Source organism: Canis lupus, chromosome 6, assembly GCF_003254725.2.
Source record: "Canis lupus dingo isolate Sandy chromosome 6, ASM325472v2, whole genome shotgun sequence".
Lineage (NCBI taxonomy): Eukaryota > Metazoa > Chordata > Mammalia > Carnivora > Canidae > Canis > Canis lupus.
Window position 1 is genome coordinate 19366825 of NC_064248.1, and position 26742 is coordinate 19393566.

The following is a 26742-nucleotide window of genomic DNA, read 5'->3' on the forward strand; positions in this document are numbered from 1 at the left end:
TTGCTTCAACGTGGATGGAACTGGAGGGTATTATGCTGAGTGAAGTAAGTCAGTCGGAGAAGCACAAACATTATATGTTCTCATTCATTTGGGGAATGTAAATAATAGTGAAAGGGAATATAAGGGAAGGGAGAAGAAATGTGTGGGAAATATCAGAAAGGGAGACAGAACGTAAAGACTGCTAACTCTGGGAAACGAACTAGGGGTGGTAGAAGGGGAGGAGGGTGGAGGGTGGGAGTGAATGGGTGACGGCACTGGGGGTTATTCTGTATGTTAGTAAATTGAACACCAATAAAAAATAAATTAAAAAAAATAGCTGTGGCTTGACCCAACACTCTCCTTCTGGAAGTCTCTCTTGGTTGCTTGTGAAGTCTTGGGAAGGCATATTAGGTGAGCTTTTCATTCTTGGGTCCAGTCCTCTCATTCCTATGTACACCTGAAGCCACCTGAGGGCGGTGCCCTTGTCCCTGTCCAGGCTAGGGGTCAGACCAGAGCTGACCTGCCGAGACGCTGTTTCAAGATACCCTCAGGGAGCAAGTGCTTGAGGGCCAAACAGAGCAGCACCCTTCTAAGTGCATGGTCCCAGAGCCTCAACACTCCCATGTCAGGGGAGAAGTGGGTTGGAGGGTGCTTCTCCACAAGGCCCTTTCTCTTTCTGTGGGCCAGGTATCAGCTACCTCTCTGATTTCCAGTCTTTCTTGCTGTTTGCCCCACCTCGAAACCTCTCCTGTGCCCACACACACATTCCAACCTCTTTCTCCAAATTCCCTTTCCCTCAAGACTTTCAGATACTTCATACAGATGATGGACCCACAGGACCTCAGCCTGCATCCCGGGCAAGGCTCAGACAGGAAACCTGGTGACAGACCCCGTGATCTGTACATTCTGGAGACTGGCCCTTTCCTGATATGACAGACAATGCTCTGTGTTCAGCAAACCATCCCATTTCTCCTAGGCCTGTAGAAACACATGTCACCCTTCTAGGCCTGAGATAGAAACACCTCATGTACATCTGCCTCTCTCTCCCCTTTCTTCTTCTTTCTTCTTCTTCTTCTTCTTCTTCTTCTTCTTCTTCTTCTTCTTCTTCTTCTTCTTCTTCTTCTTCTTCTTTTTTTATTTATTCATGAGAGAGAGAGAGAGAGAGAGAGAGAGAGACAGGCAGAAGGAGAAGCAGGCTCCATGCAGGGAACCTGACATGGGACTTGATCCCGGGTGTCCAGGATCATGCCCTGGGCCAAAGGCAATGCCAAACTGCTGAGCCACCCAGGCTGCCCTCTCTTCCCTTTCTGCAGGGCCCTGGGAAGCCAAGCACCGAACATGGCGGGGCCTCCCAATGGCTGGAGCCTGAGTCCCCGAGTAGCTGTGTACATAGAGAACCCCTGCGCCCCACCAAATGTATTTGTAATGTCAGTGGGCAAGAAGAGATGTCTGTGCTAAGCCACCAAGATGGGGGATTTGTTACCACAGCAGAGTGAGCTTTACACACCTATGTGCCACGTGCTCAGACACTGCCAATGCATTTCATTGGACTGAGCTTTATTTCTGAAGGTGTCTGCCGGGGCTTCTGGGCTGCCTTCCTGCCCCAGCGTCTACCCTCAGCATCTCAGCATCCGTGTGCCCTGATGGGGATGAGAAAGAGCTTCAGTAGCCCAGAAATGCAACCCCCTTTATATTTATCCCTAATATTCCAGCAGAAGCCCTGGCTAAGTCAGGCATTAGTTCTCTGAGTATGACACACTGGGATGACTTCTAACTCAGATGTTTTTCTGATTTTCATTCATTCATTCAACAAATATTTCCTGACATCCTGTTTCTCCTTCCCTTCCACCAATACTTACTGAGTGCCTGCTCTGTGTCAGGCAGTGGGTGAGGCTCTGACCTCAGAGATGGGTAGACAGATGTAAACAAGTATCTGTTGTGTGATCATAAATGTGAGAAGGCAAGTAGAGCAGGGGCACAAGGACAGAGATTGAGGCTGTGTGTGTACATGTGTGTGATGTATGTGTCTTTATGTGCCTGTGACCATCCCGGGCCACTGTCCCTCAGGCAGAGCCAGCTGGCCCCAGGAGAAGAGGTCATAGAGGCAGCCATGGGGAGGCTGGGATCTGTGGCTCCAGTGAGTTGGAAGACAGTGGAGACTTTTCAGCATTGATAGGTGAACTGGAGTTTGAACAGGCTGCTGTGGTGGTGGTGGGGTAGTTGGGACAGGCATGGTGCGTCTGAGAGCTAGTCAGGCTATAGCACAGGAGTCCCAGGAACAACAGGAAGGGCCCAGACCAGAGCGGTAGGAGAGCTGGGCAGCAGTGCTGGGATCTGGGGTGTATTTGAAAGGCAAGTATCAGGGCTCATTGAGGGACGGGATGTGGGGGTTAGAGGAAAAGCAGGGTCAAGGCCAGGTGTGGAGTCCAGGAGCCTCTGGATTATGGGGCAAGATGGTCTTCTAGAAACAGCTCAGCTTCCTTCTGAAGCACATGGAGTGATGTGTAGCTTGGTAATGACCCAGACAGGGGCAGAGCCTAGTGACTTAGAAGTCAGATGAACATGAGCTTGAGTCTCAGCTTCCCCACTTTAGAGTCATGCTTAAAGATGTCCCAAATGAATGGTGAAGGTTACATCCTCCACAAACATGAACTGCGAGGAAATAAATGCAAAGTGCCCTGTGAGACCCTCCAGAGACAGCCAGGAAGAAGTCTCTCCCTGGTAGACCCCACAGTCCAAGTGTGGGTTGGGGCCACAGGCCCCTGGGGCAGGAAGTGGATGGGAGGGTAGCCTGGACAGGGCTCTGTGAATAGCAGAACATCCCTCTCCATCTTGGGGCTCTGGCATCCTGCAGATCACATCCCGTGTCCTCCATCTGCGGCATCCTGTGGCCAACCTAACCTCTCTGAACCCCAGCTTCCTGGCCTGGGAAATGGAGCAACACTGGTTAAAGCACTCCCCGGAGGGACGCTCTGAGGACAGGAAGCACCTGGACAGGGTCTGCCCAGAGCTTCCAGCACACATCGCTGCTGCCCAGCACTCATGGAACCTTCTACTTCAAGATGGAATATAGGTGTTGTTGTGAAAAAATACATAAATGCATACACAAGTATATATAAACACATATATGAATATATATGTAAGTACGGATGTATATGTGTGCAAATACATTCACAGTATATGTGTTTATATATGAATACATAGGAATATGTGTAGATGAATTCATAATATATATCTGTATGTATATATACATAGGTAAGTATAGCCACATGAAGACACATCTAAGTGTAGTAAATGTGCACACTTTTGAAACCACAAAACCCTCTGGCCCTCAGCATCACCCTCCAGGAGCATCCACTCTCCCCTGAGGTTCTTCACGCAGAGGGCTCTTATCCCAGAGCCTCCCCTGTGATCCTCTGATAGATGCCTTGTTCTCTTTCCAGGAGCCCCCATCATCTGGCTCCATGTGGATGAAGACCTGCATTTATTGCCTTTACAGTCATGTGCTCCCTGGACAGTGAGATGAGTGCTCCACCAAGAGACAGAGTCAGCGCAGGCAGGTAAGCACAGGGACCTCCCTGGACCAGTGCTAGGGCCGTAGAAGGACCACAGAGGGAGGACATGTTGCACATTGGGCACTGAGCTGGATGTTGGCGTGCATGGTCTCATTTCACCTCACTCCATTCTCCATCTGCCCCAAAGCCCAGCTCCCGACTATCTGACTTGGCTGCTGGGCAGTGCTTGTCATGGGGAGAGGGGGAGGCATTTCTGGGGGCCTGACATGGTGGGCATCTCCCTACTCAGGTGCAACTTGGCCCTTGAACGGTGGATTCCCGATGGCAGGATCTTGGACTTTTCTACTTTCTCTGGAGAGCAAGACAGGGAGAGCCAGCTTAACCATGGCCTGGAGAGGTGATCTGCCAGGAAGAAAGGTAATTCTTCCTCTGGGTGGGTCACATGATTGATTCCCCCCTCCCCAAGCTGTTAAAATTATTTAAGACATACAAAAATGAAAAGGGAAGAATAGGATGAAAACATCCTTGTCATCCTTGTGCTCATCACTCAAGAAAGAAGACAATACTGATAAACTCCAAACCCATTTACTGCTCCCCATGGCATTTCTCTGTGGCAATCCAGAATCTCATGCTCACCATTGAACTTGGTGTGCACTGAAAAGGATGTACCCCTGAACCAACATGGAATTGTTCTACATGCTATCAATCTTGATATAAATGGCATTCTTTAGGTACGCTTCAACAATTTATTTATTTTATTTTTTTTAATTTTTTAAATTTATTTATGATAGTCACAGAGAGAGAGAGAGAGAGAGAGAGAGAGAGAGAGAGGCAGAGACACAGGCAGAGGGAGAAGCAGGCTCCATGCACCGGGAGTCTGATGTGGGATTTGATCCCGGGTCTCCAGGATCGCGCCCTGGGCCAAAGGCAGGCGCCAAACCGCTGCGCCACCCAGGGATCCCTACAATTTATGTTCAATATTGTGTGTGATTCATCTGTGCTACCTGCGTGGCTTAAGTTCATTTTCACTACCATAGAGTATCCTATTGATGAGTGTCATAATTCATCCATTCTAACTGTTGAACATTTAGGTCATTTCCCCCTTTTCCCTCACAATAAGCGTGCCTCTGTGTGTGTCTCTCACATGATATTTCCCTTACGGATTTCTGAGAAGTCTCCTCCCAAACAGACTGTGAAAGCTTCAGCTTGTTTTAATTGCACATAATGAATAGAGCAGACACCTCTCCCCAACCCCTGGGCCTCATCGTCTATCTGAATGTTTCTGTGAGGTTCAGCTTAGGGATGGGCCGAACCACTGGGATATCTTCAGCGTGCATTACTTGGTCATAAAACATGGCCATTCAGAATGTTCAGCTTTAGCCGAAGATGAGGTCACAGAGTTGCCCCACATGGGTGGGGTGGGGGGTGGGGGCAGGAAATGGGGGGAGGCTGGGGGCACTGAAAGCCCAGGGCTCTTCACCCAGTTCCTGGGATCTGTGGCAAAAAAATTGTCTTGTGTTCTTGGTGTGAAGGGGGAGAGGCTGCCTAAGGATGAAGAGGGGCACACGCATATTCCCAAGAACAAACGTGAGAACTGTACAGCACCTGAACCGAGCACTCAGTGTCTGAAGCCAGAGGTGGGAGTTCAAATCCAAGATGTGCCGCTTATCAGCTGTGATCCTGGGCAAGTGACCTAACCTTCCTGCCTTGGTTTGAGTTCCCTCCAAAGCAGCCCTAAGGCATGGACTTGGATCCAGTAGTCCATTTGGGAAGTGGTCCCAGGAAGCCCCGTGAAGAGATGGGGCAGCAAGACAGAGAAGGAAGGAAGGAAAGCCAGTGAAGGCGGTGTCATAGAGGAAGGTGCCAGTAGGCTTGGGTCTCTGTTTCTGGGTCCATCAGATGCTGCGTGGAGCACATCTCAGGCTCAGCCTGGAGGTTTAGCCATTGGCTCCCTGAGCAAGCCTCTGGGGTGCCTGAGGAAGCCCTGAGGCAGAGAGGGACAGAGGGAGGAGGGTGGCAGACGCAGTGCTTGGATAAGAAGCCGTCACTCAGCACTGTCTGTACCTGAGGCTGACCCCAGAGGGTCAAGAGGACATGGATGGGAGCATGTCTGCCAGAGTTGTCTTGTCTGCAGGGTGATTGTTCCGTAGGTTGTAGTGATGATTCTGCGAGGCAAGTCAGCACTCAGGAAGCACTAAGTATCAGTACTCCTTATGCTCCCTTGTACGCCTCCAAGGTCGTGGTAGGACCTGCTTGGAAATGGAAGCCCAGAGAGATGAGGTAAAATAGGCCCTGGCCACCAGAATCTTGGATAGCAGGGCCACGATTTGGGCCTGAAAGCCTTCTTAGAGGATGCCGTGCCTCATTCTCTGGGGGCTTCAGGCTGCAGGACATGGAGAGGTCAGCACCCCCAGAGCTGGATGCCAGGCGGATGTTTGCCTCGTCAGCCTCAGGTGGCACATAAGTACCGACTGGAGTGGGTCTCAGGAGACCATCAAGGAGACAGCAGGGTCCCCTGCACCAGGTAGGGAGTGGGGGGGGGTCCCCTCTCTGGCTAGCAGAGGCCACTGAGCACAGAACACAGTGCAGTAACCAGTCTGTGCGAATCAATGTCTCCATTCAGCACTTTACTGAGAGGGTTTCTGGGATGTGGGACTTTCTGTTTTAAACTCAACAGTACTGAGAAACCTGGGACGAGTTGGCCATCCTAACCTGAAGTCACATATAGTCGAAATGACCCCAGAAAACCTATTTGATCTGTCAGGCCCACAGTTTTGTGAAGAGATTCCTCCTCAGATATTCTCAGGCACGCTCAGGCTCGATAACTGTCTGGCGAGATGTAAGGTGGTGGGAAGTCTGTTCTCAGATGCCCTGGCATGCCAGCCCCCAGGCTCTGAACTACCCACAAGTCCTTGCTGGTGTGGTGGCTCTGGCGAGGGCTCTGTGGTGTGGGCTCTGGGGTCACACAGACATGGATTCCACCCAGGCCCTGTCTCCTACACGCTGTGCCACCTGATCAAGTTATCCAAACCTCCTCAGCCTGGGTTCCTCTTTCATGCAAGAGGGCCAGTAAATGCTCTTGATATTCTTGAGGTCAGGGAGTGTGTGTTCGGACACTGCTGAGTTCCCAGAGCCTGCAAGAGGCTCTTGTGTTCCAGAAAGTTTTGCTGAATGGGTAAAGGTAAAGCATCTAGAGCAGTGATGGATACTTGGAGAGTTCATTATGTTTAATTACTGTTCTTATTCTGTTCTGTTAAAAAAACCTCTTTGTCATCAACAGAAGGCAAGGTAGACTTGCTCATATCGGGGGTGAATGAAATGACAGGGCGGGGCGGGGGGCGTTATACCTTAAGCAGGTGCTGTGTCCTAAAGCCAGAGGGATTTGAATGCGTGTTGGGTGGGATTCTGGTTGCTGGAGTGGGGTGTCAGGATGGAGGAAGCTTTGGGGAGCAGCCCGGGCTTATGAAGTCCCAAGTTACAGATAAGGAAACTGAGTCTCAGGGGAGAAGGAGATGTCCTAAGGCCACATGGCTGGCATATAGCAGAGCTGGGATTTGACCCAGTCTTCTGGATCCCAGTCTACTGTGAGAGGCACCCAGGAATTACAGGTTTGCAGGAGAAGCAGTGCCTGAGCCATGAAGCAAGTAGGGCAGAGCTTGAGGGAGAGGCCACTTATATCATGGGAGGATGGGTGTAGAAAGTGTGTGTGGCTGCATGCCCAGGGATATAGGGAGTGGCAGATGGCACTGGCACGGAGCCATTGCCTCTGGGCATGCTGGATTCTGGTGCCTCGGTTTCCCTAATGGTAAAGGGAGGCAATGCTGCCAACTGCCTCTCTCCCTGGGCTTTTGGGGTACAGATGGGGAGCCCCCTGAACTCCTGGAGGAGAAAACATCACCTAGTCTGAAGATGGGCCCTGGCTGCCTGCCCTCTGGCTCCCTGGTTCTTCTCAATTAACAGCCCCCCTGCCCAACATTGGGTGGCTCACAGGCAGAGTGCACCAGCAAGGGGTTGGCCCCAAGTTAGCACAGCCGGGGCTGTCCTTGGAAAGGGGCCACCACTGAAGGGCCAGCTTCATTTTCATCAAATTATTCCTCCACGTTCGCAGAAAGGAGGAATTATTGGCAGAAAATGAGGATAGAAAGCCCCGCTAGAGCTGAGCACCTTCTAGGGGCACTGAACACTGAGCACTTGGAAGCATTCCAGCAGATTGGTTCATTTTTAATGGTCGAGGACTATAGTGCATCTGTTAATTCAAACGAGGTGACATAATATCTTTCATTTGGACTTACTACCAGCACGGTGGTGATTCGGCTCCCAGCATTCTCTGGGAAGGATCCTCTGTCATTACTGCCCATTTTCTGTTTCTGGCCAAATTGAAAGTCCGCGGGAAGGGCTGCAGCCTTGGAAAGGAGAGATCAACCGAGAATAGGTCACATCGGGTATTAAGGAATGAAAATGAATTCATTCTTTCCTCCTTGAATAAGCAGCTGTGCTTGCGTCTCTGTGATCCATGAAATAGGCTGTCAGGAAAAGAGGAAATGGGCTGCATTTGAACTTCACCTGCTGATGCTGCCCCGTCGCCCTGGAGACGGGCACTGCAGCCCGGGCAGGGGCAGGGCCGAGGGGCACTCAGCCTTGAGGGGCACCCACCCCATGCCAGATGCCTGGCTTCAGTAGTCCTGGGAGGGGAGCTGCCCGAGTATCCCCAGTTTGTGGATGAGGACAGCAAGGCTCCAAAAGATCCAGAGACTTGCTCCGGGTCACTTAGGCACAGGACCTGGCTTCCGTCTGAGGTGCCCAGCGTTACAGCTGTGAACTTGGCCTGGAGAACCTCGAACCATCACTCTCCCGTGGTCAGGCTGCTCAGCGTCAGGTGTCAACGGGCCACATGATAGAAATCCCCACTGTTGCTGCCCTGAGGTGAGGGCGACAAGAGGGAATGGACATGATGGGCTTGACACTGGGCTCCCTGTAGAGTGACTGCTCACAAATGTCTTTGTTGTTACAAACTTCTGCTTTTCCATGCGTGAGATAATGGAGTGCAAGAAGGAAGCCCAGAAAGCAAGTGACTTCCCCTAAGACCTAGTGCAAGTGGGTCACGGGACTGGGAGCCCTCCTTGGAGTGACCCAGGAGTCCCTGTTCCTTCTTCTACACTGGGTAGTAGAGAGCTTGGGGTGGGGAGGGGGTTTTGAGATGTTGATAATGGAATTACCCCTTGTCTGCTCTTTGCCTCCCTAAGACCGTTCACCAGCCCTGTGTATTTGACTCGGTTACTTGGTTCATTGTTTGTCTCCCACTCATCCTGGCACTGATGTGAGGGAGAGTTTTGATCAATTTTGCTATTTTGTTCATTATAGATACTTTTGCATTCATTTTTTATTTTTAATAATGTTGCATAAAATACTGGTTATCCTGATTGCTGAGGGTTTTTTTTAATCACTCTCTTAAATTTTTCACTTGAGTTGAGTACCTCACTTGCCTTACTCTAGTCCCAGTTCTGCCCTAGAACAGCACCTGTCACCTACTTAAATTTAGTAAAGATTTGTAGAATGAATGATGCCCTATTATGTATCAAGACATTTCCTGGATCCCCAGGGAAGTCTTCCAAAGGGAATTCAAAGTTCTTTGCATCTGAAGAAAGAAAGCCAGAGTCCCACACTGAGCTGCTTTTACTCAGCTCCATAATCTGGGAGTGACTGAGTATTTCTGCTGGTGGTAAGCTCAAGAGTAAGGGCGTGTCCCTTCCAGGATTTGATTGCGGAACCAGTGAGAACTCAGACCTCTAGGACTGCCTAATGGAAGAATGGAATGCAGGAAACCCATGAGGCTCTGAAAACCAATGTGGAATTTCCTGCTGTCATTAGAGACCACTGCACCTGTCCCTCTCCTGGATGTTTCTTGCAATTAAAAGCCACATCAGGTTGTACTGACAATCATTAGTGTAATGAGACCCGGCTCTGCAGTGCCATGAAGCCCCTTCGCCCAGGTTGAGCACCTAGGCGGAGTCAGTTTGAGGTCTGCTGTGATACCTGATGCTCCATTTTGATGAAGTATCAGATCTTGCCTCTACCTTTGGCTTTATTTCCCTCCAAATCTGAGATTCCATCGAGATGCATTTTTCTAATTAAGGTGGGAGTAAGAAATAACCTCCTATATAATTTAAAATGGTAAAATCATCGATACCTTTTCCAGCCTCAGCTTTAAATCTTAGCTACCAATGACTCCCCTATTAACGGACCTAATTAAATCCATTTTTCAGGACGTCTTTGGCAAATTTCATTTTAGTAAAACTGTAGGAAGTTCAGTCTGATTTGTCTCTGCTCCCCAGAGCTCTCCTGTGAAAATGAGGACAGGGTGGATGCTTGTCTCTTGTGTCTTATACTCACTGGTTCACTTGACAAATCCACTTGACAAATATTTACTGAGCATGTGCTATATGCTTTGGCATCGAACTAGGAGAGGACGAGGGAAGAGTGAAATGAAAATAAATTTCCTGTCCCAATGGCCAGAAGGGAATGGGGCCCATTCATAAATTTATTCAACCAACATGTTTTGAGTCTACTAATAGTCTACTAACTGCTAAGTCCTGGTGTTGGGGTGATGGGGTGCTGGAGACAGTTCATACTCAATGTAGTAAATACTCAATGTGGACAGGCTAAAGCAGAGGGTACTGTGAGAGCTCAGAGGACAGCTCCTAGCTCAGACTGGGAACCTAGAGGTCAGGAAGCTTCCCTGGAGCTGAGCTTTAAGGGATAAGTAGGTGTCAGCCATGTGAAGCAGAGAGAGAGGAAGATGATGCAGATGGGCAAAAGGCTTGGGAGAATACAGGAAGTGTGGAGAACTTTAAGCCATTCATTGTGGTTAGGACACTGCTTCTCAGCTCTGGGTGCATGTTAGAATCATGTGGAGGCTTTGAAAAATACCAATGCCTGCACCTCATCTCTGACCATGTCAATCAGTTTCTGGGGGGTAGGGTCAGGCTTTGGCAACTTTTTTAAAGCTCTTCAGGTGATGGTAGTGTTCAGTCAGGGTTGGGAGTCACTAGGCTAAAGCATGCAAAGCAGTGGGAGGTGAGGCTGGAGAGGTAGGCAGGGGCTAGATCCTGGAGGGAGCTGGAAACCTGTGAAGGGGTTTGAACCTTACTTGTGAGCACTGACATCACTGAAGGGTTGAAGGCAAGGGAAGAAGGAGCTCATATTTGTACTTCAGAAGGAATTACTCTGCCAGCAGTGTAGATGATGGGTGGGGCTGGAATCACTGGAGCCAGAGAAGCTGGTAAAGAGGCTATGACAGTGACCTGAACAGGAGATGATGTGGCCTGGGCCTAGGGGATCATGACCTGGGCATGGAGAAGGGAGATATTCAGGAGGGGTTGGGTTGTGTAGTGACAGGATTGGGTGGTGAAACGTGCACCCTGGGTGAAGGAGGGGAAGCAGTTTAGGATGGCTCCAAGTGACTTGGGTGACTGGGTGGGTAGTTGTGACATTAATCAGGGAGGGGTAAGGAAAGGATGATTTGTGTTCAGGACATTGTGGAGGGATTTGATTGGTAGTTGGAGCTGAGGTCTGACACTTGGAATTGTGCCCTATGTGGACAGAGCAACTGGGAAGTCAACTGTGATTCCTATTGGAAGGTGTCATCCAAGGAGAGTGTGTAACCTCACAATAAGAGAAGAAAGTGAAGAGTGGTGGAGTCTTTAGGAATCTCAACGTTTAGAGGGTAGTTGAAGTTTCGAGGAGCTGAGAAAGAACTTGATGGAGAATGGTGGAGAGGGTGATGTCATGAAGCCAAGAAGAGAGAATTCTAAGAAGAGTGGGGCAACACGTGGAAAGTTGTACTGGGGCCAAATAAAATGGAAGGCAGTTCTATACATTCAAGAAAAAACAGTTTTGATGAGACACTGAGGGTGGAAACCAGACTGGAATGCATTGCAGATTAAATGGCAGAGAGATGAGTATATATACATGCTGATCCGAGACAGAGAAGCAAGAGATCCAGTAGCACCCAGAGGAGATGTTGGATTGAGCAGACACAAGACAGGATTAAGTGTAAGAAGTTTATTTTGGAGGTGATCCCAGGAAACACTAGTAGGGGAGTGAAGAAGTGAGACATAAAAGGTAAGGAAGTCAATAAAGGGTGTGTCCAGTGAACAAGTAATCACTGAGAGAAAATGGAGCTTAATCTCACTGGGTAACTCTGGAAGACGGTACAGAACATGCACTGAATTATTGTCTGAATGGTGAGGGAGCTGGGGTATTTATCCTCCAGTTCTCATCAGTCATTGGTTGAGGGCTGAACCTCATGGGTTGAGGAAGCCTCAGTTCCCAGGCAGGTGGCCTGACAGGTGCATGAGGAGCATGGGCTCTGGCAACCAGATAAAGTTCTTGTGTGAAAAGACAAGGGTGATGGTATTGGACGTTGGATCGACGACTTAATGCCAACAATAAAAACTGAAGGGATATGGGTAGGGTACCAAAGCATCTGCTACTGAGGGATTTCATTTTTTCCAGACTGAAAATAGTTTGTCATGACTGAATGGAAGGAAGAGAGGAAGAGAGGAGATCAGTGATGGAGAGTGGGCCAGGAAGAGATGGAAGGGGTTATGAATACGAATATAAGTGGAGGACTTGGCTGAAATGATAGGAAGTTGTGGTTTATAAGGAGGAGGTTGGAGTTCAAGCTCAAGCTTGAGCACATCATAATCATGGATGTGGATCGCTGAAGCAGATAGAAAGGGAGATCCATTGGACTTTACCTCCAAGGAGGTGAAAATGGAAACTGGTTCATTCACACTGGATGTCAAAGTCCCGAAGGGCTTGGGGATGGAGAGGAAGACTAAATCAGCTGCCAAGTTATTAATGAGTATTAAACATCACCATGGACCCCCCCCCCCACACCAGGCCCACTCACAGGGTAGGGTGAACCATTTGTCAACCACTGGGTCCTGGATCTGAGAGGAGCCATGTCAGTCAGAGGAACAGATCAGTCTGAAGAGGCCTTGTCTAACTGGTGTGTCTGGCTGGAGATTTTGGAAAGAAGTCAGAGGACAGAGATGAAAGGTGGTGGTGGTACAGAGAGTCTCAAATTCAAGGGCTAAGCAGAAGGCCTTGGACAGGAACCAGGGTTGGGAACCAGGGAAGTCAATAAGAGGTTGATAGCCAAGTTCAAGATTAGTTGAAGTGCATGGTTCTGGATGAAGGCTGTGGATAAGGAGAGGAAATAAGGGCTCCTGACTCCTGGGGGAACACATGCAGTCAAGGAGATAAACCAAAAGTACAGGGTGCTGACTCTGCTTAGCTTTTCCTTGTTCCCTGATGCTTTGTACCCACCAAACCCCAGAGCTCCTGAGAATCTAGTTAGCCAACCATTGGTGAAAGGCAGTGAGTTCCAACTCTGGAGTCAGATCAAACAGGGAATGGAGAGAAGAAGCCAGAGAACCACATGACTCTGGTGTCATAAAAGCCAAGGGGAAGAAGTTTCAGAAAAAGGGGGTGAACTGCACTGCTGAATATTGCTGAAAGTCAAGTAAGGGAAGGAGTAAAATTTTTATGATGCTTTCATGTTCCTGATGAATAACTTGGAGGACCAATGCTCGTATTATTGGTACAGCAAGTTGGCGGCATGGGCTCTGTGCTAGTTAGCTATTGGTGTGTAAGGAGGAGCTCCAAAATGAAGACATGGCAAAAAGCTGTGAACACTTGTTATTTCTTATGTCCACAGTTTGGTTGTGTCATTCTGGTCTGGACCAGGTGTGGCTGACCTTGAACAGACTCATTCATGTTCAGCTGGTAGGTTGGCCCGGGGCTAGCCAGTCTAGCATGGCCTCAGCTGAGACAGCTTCTCAGTGTTCCCTATGTCTGATCCTCCAGCAGCCTAGCCCAGTGGTTGTGGTCCAGGCAGAGGGAACAGCAAGTGCAAAGACCCTGAGGTGAGAGCAAGCTTGGATGTTTGAGGAAGAGCAAGGAGGCCAGTGTGGCCAATACCAGCCTGCACAGACAGGGAGGAGGGTGGCAGGAGAGGAGACCAGAGGCTAGTGCTCAGGAGAGAATATCACGAGCACTCTGCAGACTGCTGTAAGGACTTAGGGTTTTTATTTTATTATTACCATGAGACTTGTTTTCTGCTCTGTTACCCTGGCTGACTCTGGCTTGGCTTCCACTCCACAAAAGAGGTTTTGCATCTCATCTGGCCACGTTGCTCCTCCCCTCCTCGTGCTGACAGGTCCTACTTCATGGTCCCACTGCATGATGCAAGGCAGGTCAACATCACGGGTCTAGAAATCACACCACTCTTGCTCCTAAAAACCCCATCCTCCAGGACAGGAGGTTATGGCCCGCAGGCTACATCTGGTCTGCTGCCTCTTTTTGTGAATAAAATGTGATGGGAATGCAGCCATGCCCATTCATCTACCTATTGTCTGTGGCCACTTTTGTGCTACAGTGGCAGAGCCCGAGACATTGTCAAAGAGCTGGATGGCCCGCAAATCCTAAAATATTTATTGTCTGCTCCTTCGGAGATAAAGTTAAACCTTCTGGAACTTAAGAGGGAATGCATTCAATTCTCTCCTGCTTTGAGGGTTGAGAAAGTTCATGTGGGTGGACTCGCATCAGGGCAGTGGAAGGGAGCGCTTGCAGACCCACAGGGCACTCTGATTTTCCAGCATCTTGCCCCTTGACCTTCCTGCCTCCCTGGGCTGACCTGTCGCCTCACTCCCTCACAGAGTGGCGCTTCTGATGATGTCTTAGTCTCCTCTTACTGCTATAACAAAATTCCGTAGACTGAGTGGCTTCAACACCGATTTGTTTCTCCCAGTTTTGGCAGCTGGGAAGTCCAAGCTCAAGGTGGCAGCATAGTCAGGTTCTTGGGGAGGCTCGCCTCCTGGCTTGCAGATGGCCAGCTTCTCACAGCGTCCTCATGTAGCTGGGGAGAGGGGGATGGAGAGCACATGCTCTGGTGGCTTCTTCTTCTTATAAGGACACTGATCTACCATTTGCTTCAACGTGGATGGACCTGGAGGGTATTATGCTGAGTGAAATAAGTCAATCGGAGAAGGACAAACATTATATGGTCTCATTCATTTGGGGAATATAAATAATAGTGAAAGGGAATAGAAGGGAAGGGAGAAGAAGTGGGTAGGAAATATCAGAAATGTTTATGTCTCAGAACATAAAGACTCCTAACTCTGGGAAACAAACTAGGGGTGGTGGAAGGGAGGAGGGCAGGGGGTGGGGGTGAATGGGTGACGGGCACTGAGGGGGGCACTTGATGGTATGAGCACTGGGTGTTATTCTGTATGTTGGCAAATTGAACACCATCAAAAACAAATTTATTATTAAAAAAAAAGAAAACTCAAACAGAAAAAAATAAAAAGGACACTGATCTCATTCGTTGTCTCTAATTTTCATGATCCATCTGTCCTAATGACCACCCCAAGGCCCAGCTTTCCAATACCATCATGTTAGGGCTTAGGGCTTTGACACATGAATTTGGGGATGGGGAGGACACAAACATTCCATCCATCCCACTGAACATCTATTCTCTTTGTACCTGTGGCTTCTCTTGGAGCAGGGCAGGGTGGGTGCTGTCAAGAGCACAGCCACCCGAATTAGACACACCTGATTTCAAGTCCCTGTAATCTGAGGGAGATTCCAGAACCCCAGAGAAAGAGCTAATGGTAATTTCCCCCTCTTCGGGGTGCTGGGAGGCCCAGTGAGCATTGCTTGGACAATGCTTAGCAGGGGTCAGCAAAGAGTAAATGGTCAACTTTGAACTGGATCTACAGAAGGAATGTGAAGAGACCACCTTTTCCCCCTTTGTGGGAAGACCAGAAAAGTCGGTGGCAAACAGAGCCGGTGGCACCATCAAGTCCATATTCATCCCCCATCTCAATAATTTCTGCAACTCTGGGCAGGGCACCTGATTTCAGAAAAGCAGGGGAAGGAAAAAATCAATAACTCCAAGCTTGCAGCCAATAAAATCTCAGGAGTGGCAATTTCATCTTTACCGTGCCTGCCGTATCACTAACAGGGTACTCAACACGAGGGTGGTGAGGAGTTTGGGGTAAGGGAGGCTCGTAAAAATGACCGATGCAGATATTAATGATTTAATCTGCTAATGTGGCGTGGCTGCCTCCGAGAATCCTATTCGTCAGCATCTAGGAACCCATCAGGAGGAGGCTGGGTGAAAAGCGCCGGGGATAGCACGCAGGGATGTGGTACGAATGAAGATGAATCACGGAGCACAGTATTGATTTGCCTTGCCTGGAACGGCTGCTTTCTGTTTGGAAATATGGAAAGCAAATTAATGAATAAATGAGCTGGCTCCGTGAACTGCGCCCCACTGGGAGCCCTGGTGTTTAAGCCACATATGCCAACAGGCTCTGAGCGCAGACTGGGAAAGGCGGGGTTTGCGCAGAGGGACAGCACGGCTCGGCGTGGTGGTCTGAGAAACCGCACCCGGAAAGGCTTTGGAAAGTAGTGGCAGGTGTCCTGGTGTCAGACAGATTCTTGATTGAATTTTGGCTCTGCTAAAATTCCCACTCCTGCTAGCTGTGCGGCTTCTAAAATCTATGCCTTCTCTGTGAACTTTTCTTCCATTGGCAGAAAGGGGGCAGTAGGGGATCAATGGAGGATCACATTAAATCATGAATGTTCTGTATTGGCTCTACCTCTTATATGCGGTGAGTTATAGGACAAGTTTTCTGATCTCTCGGTGCTTCACATATCCCTCCAAAGTTATCATACAGAGATAACAACACCTGTCCCTGGAATACAGTGCTTTTATAACTATTCATCATTTGGCAAATAGTAAGGACTTACTATGTGTCAAATACTCCTCCAGGTGCCTGGCATAGAGCTGTGTACAAAACAGAGTGAGGTGGGCCTGGATGGCTCAGTCAGTTAAGTGTCTGACTCTCGGTTTCGGCTCAGGTTGTGATCTTGGGGTTGTGAGATCAAGCCCCATTTAGGGCTCCATGCTCGGTACCAAGTCTACTTGAGACTGTCTCTCCCTTTGCCCCCACCCCCATGCTATCTCTCTCTCAAATAAATAAATAAATAAATAAATCTTAAAAAAAAAAAACCAGAGCAACAGAGCAATCCCTTCTATCATTAAATTCATTATTATTTTTCTTTTTTTAATAATAAATTTATTTTTTATTGGTTTTCAATTTGCCAACATACAGAATAACACCCAGTGCTCATCCCGTCAAGTGCCCCCCTCAGTGCTCGTCACCCATTCACCCCCACCCCCCGCCCTCCTCCCCGTCCACCACCCCTAGTTCGTTTCCCAGAGTTAGGAGTCTTTATGTTCTGTCTCCCTTTCTGATATTTCCCACACATTTCTTCTCCCTTCCCTTCTATTCCCTTTCACTATTATTTATATTCCCCAAATGAATGAGAAATATAATGTTATTTTTCATTATGACTATCCAAATGCTCCTGCTCCATTTATTGAAAAAAACCATCCTTCCTCCATTGAACTGCTTTTGCATCTTTGTCAAAAACCAGTTGGCCATACTTGCGTGTGGCTATTTCTGGATTTTCTATTCCATTGATCTCTCCGTCTGTCCCTCTAGTAATCACACACTGTCTTGATTTCTGTATAGTAAGTCTTGAAAATGGGGAGTATGGCTCCTCCTACTTTGTTCTTTTTCAAAATGTTCAAATTCTACTTTCTTTGCCTTTTCGTATGCATTTTAGAATAAGCTTGCTTATATCTACAAAAAAAATCTTGCTGAGATTTTGATAGGAATTATGCTAAACCTGTATATCAACTTGGGGAGAGTGGATATCTTTACTATGTTGAGTCTTCCAATCCATGAACACGGTATATTTCTCCATTTATTTAGATCTTCTTTGATTTCTTTCATCAACATTTTGTAGTTTTCAGCATAGAATCCTCATAATATTTTGCTGGATTTATGCGTAGTGTTTTATTTTTCTAAGCAATTGTAGATGGTATTTAATTTCAGATTCTACTTGTTTATTGCTAGTATATAGAGATGCAATTGATCTTTGTATGTTGGTCTTATAAACCCATGACCTTGCTGAACTCATTTTTAAGTTCTTAGAAAGAGAGAAAGAGAGAGAGAGAGAGAGAGAGAGAGAGAGAAAATGTGTATAGATTCCTTAGAATTTTCCACATGGATAATTATGTCATCTGCAAACAGGGAGTTAGTTTCATTTCTTCCTTTCTAATTTATATGTTGGAATTTATTATTATTATATCAGAAATCCTACCCCAAATGCTTGAAAGGACCCCTGTAGCAGAGACTGGAAAATGGGAGTCCATGCCAGTCATACCCAGCTATGTGGGTCCAGATGTCTAGATTGTGTTAAAAGAGATTTTGATGTCGGATTTTCTGTTATTTAGATATTGGTAAATTATTCAAATATTTAAACACCTGTCAGGCCAAACAGAACACATCTGTGGGCTGGAGTGAGTTTGTACCAGTTTGCAACCTGGCATAAAATAGGTGTTCTGTAAACAGAAGCACCTGCTCCTGCTGCCTGATGTCTCAGGTGGGTGGTGCTCAAGAGATGTGCCAGGCTGCACGTGCAGCTGATCTGCTCCAGATTTCCAGGATGGACAAGGAGAAGGCCTATGGCAAAGCTGCATCTGAAGGTTTGCTCTGGGATTCTTGTGGCTTGGAACCACCAGGCTGGATGCTTCACTTTCTCTCTGGCAGCAGTATAGCTGTGGCTCTGGTAGGTGAGCTGGGGGGTGTGGCTGCAGAGTAATCTATGACAAGGGCTGATGGCTACAAGTGTGGAGTCAGGACTGGACCAGACAATATCGGGGAATACTATAGGAAGTGGTTGGGTTGTTAGGGGGCAAAATGGGAGATAGAGTAGGAGGGGATGAGAGAGGGCTGAGCATCTGTAATATGCTAAATCTAATGCTAGTTTGGTCCCTCTCTCCCTCCTGCACTTCTTCCTTCTATCCTGCCTTCCTTCCTTCTATGCAACATGAATTTACTCAGAGCCCACTCTACACAAGGCCCTGGGCTAGGTGTGTTTCTCCCACTTATTCCTTACATACTCCTACAAGATAGACATCACTTCTCCATTTCACAAATGAGGGAGCTAAGTGTCAGGGAGAGTGAATGACTTGCCTGGAGTCCCAGATCTGACTTCAAAGCTTGTACTGAGGGGGGGCACTTAACGGGATGAGCACTGGGTGTTACTATATGTTGGCCAATTGAACTCCAATAAAAAAATATGTGGAAAAAAAAAAAAGCTTGTGCTCTTTGCATCACATTCACCTTGCTACCTCAACGAAGGGCACAACAGACACTCTCGTTTACTCTAGCAGTCTGGTTCCCAGAGCTCCCATGGGGAGCGAGGAATGCAGCAGGAGCAGAGTTCAGATGGCTGCTGGGCCCATGAGTCAGGCCGACCATGAGCTGGGTTTGGGTTGTCTATGGAATGTCACATGGCACCAGCAGGAGGAGAACCTGGGACCACTATCCTTCTGTAACTCCTCTACAAAGAGACAGGAATCAGGCAGTGCCCTAGGGTCTTAACCCTGTCCTCACTCATGGAGTGATTGAAAAAAGGAGACCTGAGTACCAGGCCCAGGGAGGCTTTGTCCAGGGCCATGGGTGGGAGATTTCTCTCCAAAGCCCACCGGATGGGCCAGGCAGAGCTGTAGGGCCATGTTGTATCTCGGGCAGATTTGTCTGGGATGGGTTAGGTTGGATCTTATAGATAAGCTGGTGGCACTTAGGACCTGCCACTGAGGATCTCCTGGGAGACACCTTCCTCAGGCTCCTACTGCTCCATCTGATTTCTATTTGCTTCCTCCTGGGTAACTAAGCGAACAGTAGGTACTGAAGGGAGGAGGTTGGCCTGAGGGAGAGTCCATTAATCAGCACCCTCTGGATTACCAGTGCCAGAGAGTCCAATTTTAAAGTATGAAGCAAGAAAGGGGTATTCATTGCTCTGCATAGCCAAAAGCTCCAGGGGATGGAGTCTGTCTGCAGGCATAGCTGGATCTAGAAGCTTGAGCAATGTCTTCAGAATATGTTTCCACCTGCCTCGTCTGGTTCCCTCTCTGCTGGCTTCTCCTTCAGGCTCCCTCATGGCTTTAAGGTGACACCAGCCCTCATCCCAGCCGTCCTTCCTAGAGAGACCATCCTTGCCCCAGAGATTCCAACAAAGGTCCTAGAAATGGAGTCCTAGGGGCTTGACTTTGCTCGTGTGCCTGTCTCTGAACCAATCACTCCCCCAGAAGAGACATGGAGTGAGATGGTTGGCTAGGCTGGGTCATGTGTTCCCTGTTGGCTTTGGTGGGACGGAGGGAGGGCCAGCCTAAGTTGAACCCCATGAACCAGGAGGGGCAGAAGTGCTTCCACAAAGGGAAAGGGATTGTTGCTCCTTGAAGAAAAACATGTGCTGGCCACAATCTCTTTCCTCCTGGACTTAATGGGAATGTTAGCAGTCTAGCCTCACAAGGGACTGAGGAGTTGGAAATATTCACTGAGCTAGGGAGGACTTGGTTTCTTGTCTCTTTGCTCCCTACTTCCTTTTTCATTTTTCCTGCTCTCTGTGGACGGATCATTGCCTTACAGATTCCTGTCTTATATCTCTATCCACGCGATGAGCCTGCATTGATGGATGTGGAGTCCCCGTCCCTGAGAGACATCCAGAATGTCTGTTGGGGTCTGTTCAGCATCTACCCACTCTTCTAGTAGCAGCTCCTTGATTTGCTATTGGAGAATGCCTCCCTGACCCCTCGTCCCTGAGTCCATGCGACTGAGGCAGGACTCTTCCCCTCCCCCCATGCCCCAGCTCCAGGAGTGAGCCTGTGACCCAGGCATAGTCAGTCACCACCTTCTAGCCCCTGGCCACTGTGATTTTGTTTTCTAGGATGGTCATATAAGCTAGGTAAGGATGAGCTAGGTAAGGTCCTCACCTTGGAGCTTTTGCTAGGACTTTTGGGAGAGAGACTTTTGGGAGAGAGACATTCTTTTTGTGCTCAGTTGCAATGGTGGTAGGATAGCCAAGCAGTGCTAGAGGTCATCCACGACACTGAAGAATAAAGCCGATCTAGGGGGAAGCAGAGTTAAGATGGAGTCTTGATAAATTTTTGTTTTTTGAGCCTCTGGATTCAGCTTAAGCCTCAGCTCTACTCTCCTAGGATTTTTGTCCCCATGAACTCATACACTTGCATTTTGCTTCAGCCAGTTTGAGTAGGAGGTCTGTCTTTGGAGCCCAGGATTTCACCTGAGTGCACAGAGTCCCAAGTAACCCACTTCAGTTGGCTTGTGGGTGTGCCTATCAGGGTCATGTGGTACGACATGGCTCTGGGCAGAGGACTGTTTCTGGGGAAGAGATTTGTTGGTAGGCTTGCTGGTTTTGGGGATCATTCCAGTCTTGCTGGTTTTGGGAATCATGAGTGGCTCATGGCATAGCTGTGTTGAGAAAGCCAGGGAATGGCCAAGGAGGTGCCAGAAAAGGATCCTGGGCAGCTCCTCAGAGAGAAGCACAGCTTGGTGGATTAGGCCAGGGTTTAGAGAGGTGGGGGCCCTGGGTGTAAGCTGTCGGAGCCTCCTCCAGGCACATCTCACCTGTGAGATGGAGACATGCACACTTTCCTTACATAGATGTGAAGGTTAGAGCCTAGGTATGCCACCCACCTAGCACATGGTAGGCTCTCCACGGAAGTAGGAGACAGTCCCCCACAGGCAGTATGTGCCAGGGAGGCAAGGGTCTCCTTCCAGATAACTATGTCTGTTCCTCTACACCCTGCTCTCTGCTCGCCACCTCTCCAAAAACGTCACAGTTGGCCCACAGCTGGAGAGGACCGAGTCAACAGTCAACAGTGCCCGTTTTCTGAGATTCTGGGGCAGCAAGTCTCCTTCTATCTCTGTCCACCGTGAGATGCACTTCCAATGTGATCAGGCCTGGCTCAGGACCTCGATCGGAGATGTGCCTGCAGCTTGAGCACTTGAGGCACAGAGTAGGATGCCATAGCCGTAGGATCTGATACTTCCCTACAGATGCAGGGGGAAGCTCAGAGAACCGTGGGCAGGTGGGCCAATACGTGCCACTGCATCCCCGTGGACATGCCCATGCACGTGAGAGCCCTGAAATTTCCTCAGCCCAAGTGCCACGTTGATGGGCCCCAGCCTGGTTTCCAGTGCAAAGAGGGGACTGCTTGGAGTTTACCCTCAGAACACCCCATCACTGGCCAAGGAGTGCCATTAATAGCCTTTCATTCTGTCCCTTTCTCTTTCTGCCTACCTGGGTGTTCATATGGACAGTCAGGAAAAGACAATTTAATGCAGAAAAAATTAATTGCATTTGTCAAATGGACTTGAAATGCTCCGCTGGCTGTTTCTCTGTCTGCTTAACAGACAAGGGTCTCAGAAAATGGGCACTGTTGACTGTTGGCACAGTCCTCTCCAGCTGTGGGTCAACTGTGACGTTTTTGGAGAGGTGGCGAGCAGAGAGCAGGGTGTAGAGGCAACAGACATAGTTATCTGGAAGGAGATCTTTGCCTCCCTGGCACATACTGCCTGTGGGGGACTGTCTCCTACTTCCGTGGAGAGCCTACCATGTGCTAGGTGTGTGGCATACCTAGGCTCTAACCTTCACATCTATGTAAGCAAAGTGTGCGTGTGTCCATCTCACAGGTGAGGAGGCTGAGTGGGAAGTGATTTGCCTAAATGCAGTCAGCTGAAAGCCACACTTCCCCTTCTGGGGTGTGTGGACTCTGGATCATCCAAGGTGAATCCCAACTTGTGCCTCAGGTCTAGGGAGGCAAAGAGCATGGTTAGTTAAGATGCCAGACTCTGGAGTTGGCCTTTAGGGTTCTGATACTTCCTGGCTTACTTGGATGAACTGTGTCACCATTCTGAACCTGTTTCTCATCTGTAAAATGGAGAAAGACCAATGTCCTTTCTTCCTAGAATGGCTGTGAGGATTAAGACAGATACTCTACAGAAAGCATATATCACAGAAGTGCTTAGCATTTGGTACTCCCTGAGCAGGAAGGTCTGGTTGCTTCGGGAAGGGACCACCTGGAGCAGGATAGTGAGGAGTGGAGAGTAGCTAGAGCACCAAGGAGTATCTGCAGGATGGTGGTGGATTAGTTGGTTGTTCAGAAGATATTCCCACCCCGCCCCTCCATGTCAGGCTTGCTCAAAGGCTTGGCTTGTTTTGGTCACTAGATTGTAAGTTGATGGGACCACATGGGAGTTCTGAGCCCAGGCCTTAAGCAGCAGCAGGGATTCTGTTTGCCACTCTGGGAGCTTCTGCCTTATGACATGGGAGAAGCTTTCCTCACCCAGTCACATGCCCTTGAGTTTGGGCCTCAGTCTGAGATGCAAGGAGCAGAGCTTCTGTGGGCAACCTGCAACCCTGTGAGTGAGAGAAGTGATCATATTAAGCCACTGGTATAAGTGAGGCTTGTTACACAACACTCTCCTGGCAGCCGCTAACCAATACACGGAGATACAGTGAGACCAGTGGACCTGTGATCTTGTCTGCTCAGCATCTTCTGGGTGTACCACCCCTCTCCCCTCTCCCATCCTTGGTTCATGTGGACACTGCAATAGCCTTCTAGCTAGTGTTCCTGACTCCACCTCTTCTCCCCTCCAGTCTATTTACCATCCAACAGAAAGACATCCATTAAAACATAAGTGCACCTAGGACACTCTGCTGATAATACTCCCATGGCTTCCCGTGGTGCTGGGAATACAATCTGAACTCCTTACCATGGTCTACAGGACCCCACATGATTTGGCCCTTGGCTAACTCCAAGACCTCATTTCCTTCAGCAGTTCCCTAGCTTGGCTTAGAAACAGTGGGGTAAGGGGCACCTGGGTGGCTCAGTCAGTTAAGCATCTGCTTTTGGCTTAGGTCTTGATCCTGGGGTCCTGGGATTGAGCCCCATGTTGGATTCCCTGCCCAGTAGGGGTCTGCTTCTCCCTCTCCCTCTGTGTTCTCTCTCTCTCTCTCACAAACAAATAAATAAGTAAATAAATAAATCTTAAAAAACAAAACAAAACACTTGGGGGACCTGAGGAGGAGGTGGTCTCGGCAAGGCAAAGTCCTGGTGATATTTTTCTGACTGGGTTCAGCTGGTCACTTGTGAGGTTAAGATGATCAGTTCATGATCAATTTAGCTCTCATCCCTGAGCTAGTTTCTTCATCTGGCGGTGGGAGGGTGAACCCAGGAGCCCCCACCCCCTTTATTCCTGAGCCCTGCCCCCACTTCCTCAACCTGAGTATTCTGTTGAAGGAACCCAGTGGGTTCTTTGTTGGGCGGTGATGGGCAGCATAGGGATAGGGATTTGGGGTTGAATATGGTGTCCCACTGCATCCATCAGCACAGGATAATGGGCGGGGCCCAGAGAGGTCACCTCCCCATCCCCTGGGGAGCTCTGGGGAGGGAGAGTCCTGGACATGGCCCAGGGGTTCCAAGACTCATTTGCTAAATGATCTTGGGCCAGGCATGATCTCTTCGGGGAACAGTTTCTTCTTCTGTAAAATGGGTATGAGGAGAAGTGAGCTACATTAGATCAGTGTGTGACCTTTCTTTGAGCAATAAACCTCTCAGAGGTTTATTCTCTCAGAGAATCTGATACAAGATGTAGACTGCTGCCCCAGGTATAGGCATATGTGCAGGTACACCTCTGCAGGTCACTGTGATTTTATATGTAACTTTGGAGGATGTGAACCTATTGAAAGCTTTTTATGAGCTGTGGGTTAAGAACTTCTGGGCTTCACAAGGAACAGCAATGTTGTGTCACCTTGTGACAGCAATGCAGTTCCTTGTGAAGTCCAAGCAAGGTTTCTGGAGCCAATCTGCCTAGGATTGAATATCCCTCCAGCACTTATTGGCTGTGTGACCTTGGCCAGGTTACTTAACATTTCTGTCTTTCCTGTCCTCATCTGTGAAAGGGCAGTGATAAGAGTACTTCCCACCCCACAGGGTTGTTGAGAGGAATAAAGGAGATTTTATGTATATAGCAGGCACATAGCACAACACCCAGTGTACCTAGTGAGTGTTCACAAATCATAGGATCTTTCATATGGGGCAAATCTAGGACCTAGAAGCTTCTCTCTTTTTGCCTCTAGCTGACAGCCTTTCAGCCTCTCCCTCCCCAGTATCAAGCCCTGCAGGAGATCTCTGTCTCTGCTTGCCCCTTCCTGCTTCTAGGATGGGGGTCTTATCTGAACAAATTATTCCTGACTTGCTGACTCTGCCTCCAGGCAGTCACCTTGCTGAGTGGATGATGTGAGAGACCAGGTGAGCTGGTCTCCTGCTTCTTTCCCTCACCTTCTCCACTGTTTCTGCTCCACCTTCTGCTGCTTGGAGGCCTCTGTTGGTCCATCTGTCTGCTGTCTGTTGGTCTCTCCCTGCCCCAGCTAGTAATGATCCAGGCTGACAGGTGGAGGCCCCTGCCCTCAGTCCTGGCGCTGTGCACTCGGTGTCATTGATCTTTTGAAATCCTCATGACGGCCTTATGCAGTAGGTACTGTTTCTTATTTAGTAAGTCTCTATTAGGCCCCGGATGTGATGCCAGACTCTCCTAGGCACTGGTGATCCCCGGGCAAACATAACTGACAAAGGGCAAAGCCTGTAGGAGCTAGCATTCTGGCCTCCGGATGAGGAAACTGCTTGGAAAGGTTATGTGACATGTTAGTAAGAGGCTGTGTCGAGCTCTGTGTGCACAGTCTCTACGACTGGATTCTGGGTAAGGTCTCAACCAGGGTAAATGCTCGAAGATGGGTGTACCAGACAGAGTGACAGCCCCCTGCCCCCGCCAGGACATCCATATTCCAATCTGTGTTTCCTCATGTGGCAGGAAGGCAGGCGTCATTGAGCTGAGGACCTTGAGTTGGGGAGATCATCCTGAGTATCTGGGCGGGCCGGGTGCAGTCACAAGGTCCTTCCAGGAGGAGGCAGGATGGTGGGTGGCAGAGTTAGGGACGATGTGATGATGGGAGGTGGAGAGGTCAGAGAGAGAGGCACTGGAAGCTGCTGCGCCACCAAGAGCAGGTCGACTCTAGGAACCTCAAAGGCAAGGACTTGGAGGAAGCGGATTCTCCCCCAGAGAGTGCACGCCTGCCGAGGCCGTGATGTTAGCCCAGTGAGACCCATGTTAGCCTCTGATCTCCAGAACCAGAGGTAATAAATTTGCATCCTTTAAGCCGCTAAGTTTGTGGTGAATCGTGATGGCAGCAATAGGCAGGGACGTCATTGGCAGGCCCGTCGTGCGGGGCACCGTGAGAGAAGGCGCTGTGGCACTTCACTAGAGCAGCAGGGGGAAGCCGGGGGCCCCTTCTGAAGCTCTGCCCAGCACCCCGGTCATGGGCCCACTTCCCACTTTCCGTGTTCCCCCGGGCAGGGATGCTGCCCGGTGTTCTGTGACCCCTTCCGATCCCATGCTCATGTCCTCCTGACCCCTCGCTGTGTCCTCCCTGTCCAGACTTCCGAGGCCCGTCCAAGGCAACGTAGGCTCCCTCCAACACACCCCGCAGTGCCCGCTCAGCACCCGCCTTCTGCTTGTCCCCCCGCCCCCACCGGCCATTCCCACACGCCTGTTACAGCGGAACTCCGCTCCTAGGTACCAAAGTCTACGTCAGCTACTGGTGGCTGCAGAACAAATTACTGCCCCTTCCACCCACCGCAGAGGCTGCAAACAACAAGCACCTTAGTTTGTGGGTCAGGAATCAGAGTCCAACTGAGCTGAGGGTGCCTCCAGGGCCACAGTCTGGGATCCCCACCTGAGCTCACTCCTGTGGCTGCTGGCAGCTTCGGGTCCTTGCCACGGGGCCTCTCCCTAGGGCTACATAGGGTGGTCTTCTCTGCTGCAGTCAGAGCTCCGGGGATGGGATTAGTCCAGGCCTTGGTGACCGAATTTCAGAAGTGACATCCCAGCAGGTTTGCCATATCTAGTTTGGTAGAAGCTGGTTACCAGCCCTGGGGTCCACGAAGGTCCTCAGGGTTTCACACGAGGGCGTGAACCCCACAGAAGAGGGGTCCCAGAGGCGTGCTGAGGGGCTTGGGGACCACTGGTGAGGGCTGAGTGGGTGCCCCAGGTTACAGATGGGGAAACTGAGGCACAGAAAGGCTGAGTAGCATGCCCGAGGTGGTACAACCAGGCTTGGGGCCAGGCTGCCTGACTCCAACCCTCAGGCTGTCCCCACTCTGCCTGGCCAGGGAGCTCCCCTGCCGCCCGCCCCGTTTGCCTGCAGTCTGCTTTCCCTCCTCCCCTCCTCCGCCACC

General features: G+C 49.5%; 1 long non-coding RNA gene across 4 annotated transcripts in view; it reads left to right on the forward strand.

Moving 5' to 3' along the window:
- Nucleotides 1–1977: 1977 nt before the first annotated feature.
- Nucleotides 1978–26742, forward strand: part of LOC112640006 (uncharacterized) — a 32554-nt gene continuing 7789 nt past the window's right edge. Inside the window, exons 1-5 of one of the 4 annotated variants that reach the window (XR_003123807.2) lie at nt 1978–2155; nt 2834–3052; nt 3423–3539; nt 3784–3911; nt 5027–5131. This is a non-coding gene — a long non-coding RNA (uncharacterized LOC112640006). The remainder of the gene's footprint in view (nt 2156–2833; nt 3053–3422; nt 3540–3783; nt 3912–5026; nt 5132–26742) is intronic. The other 3 variants (XR_003123804.2, XR_003123805.2, XR_003123806.2) reach the window with 3 other exon arrangements.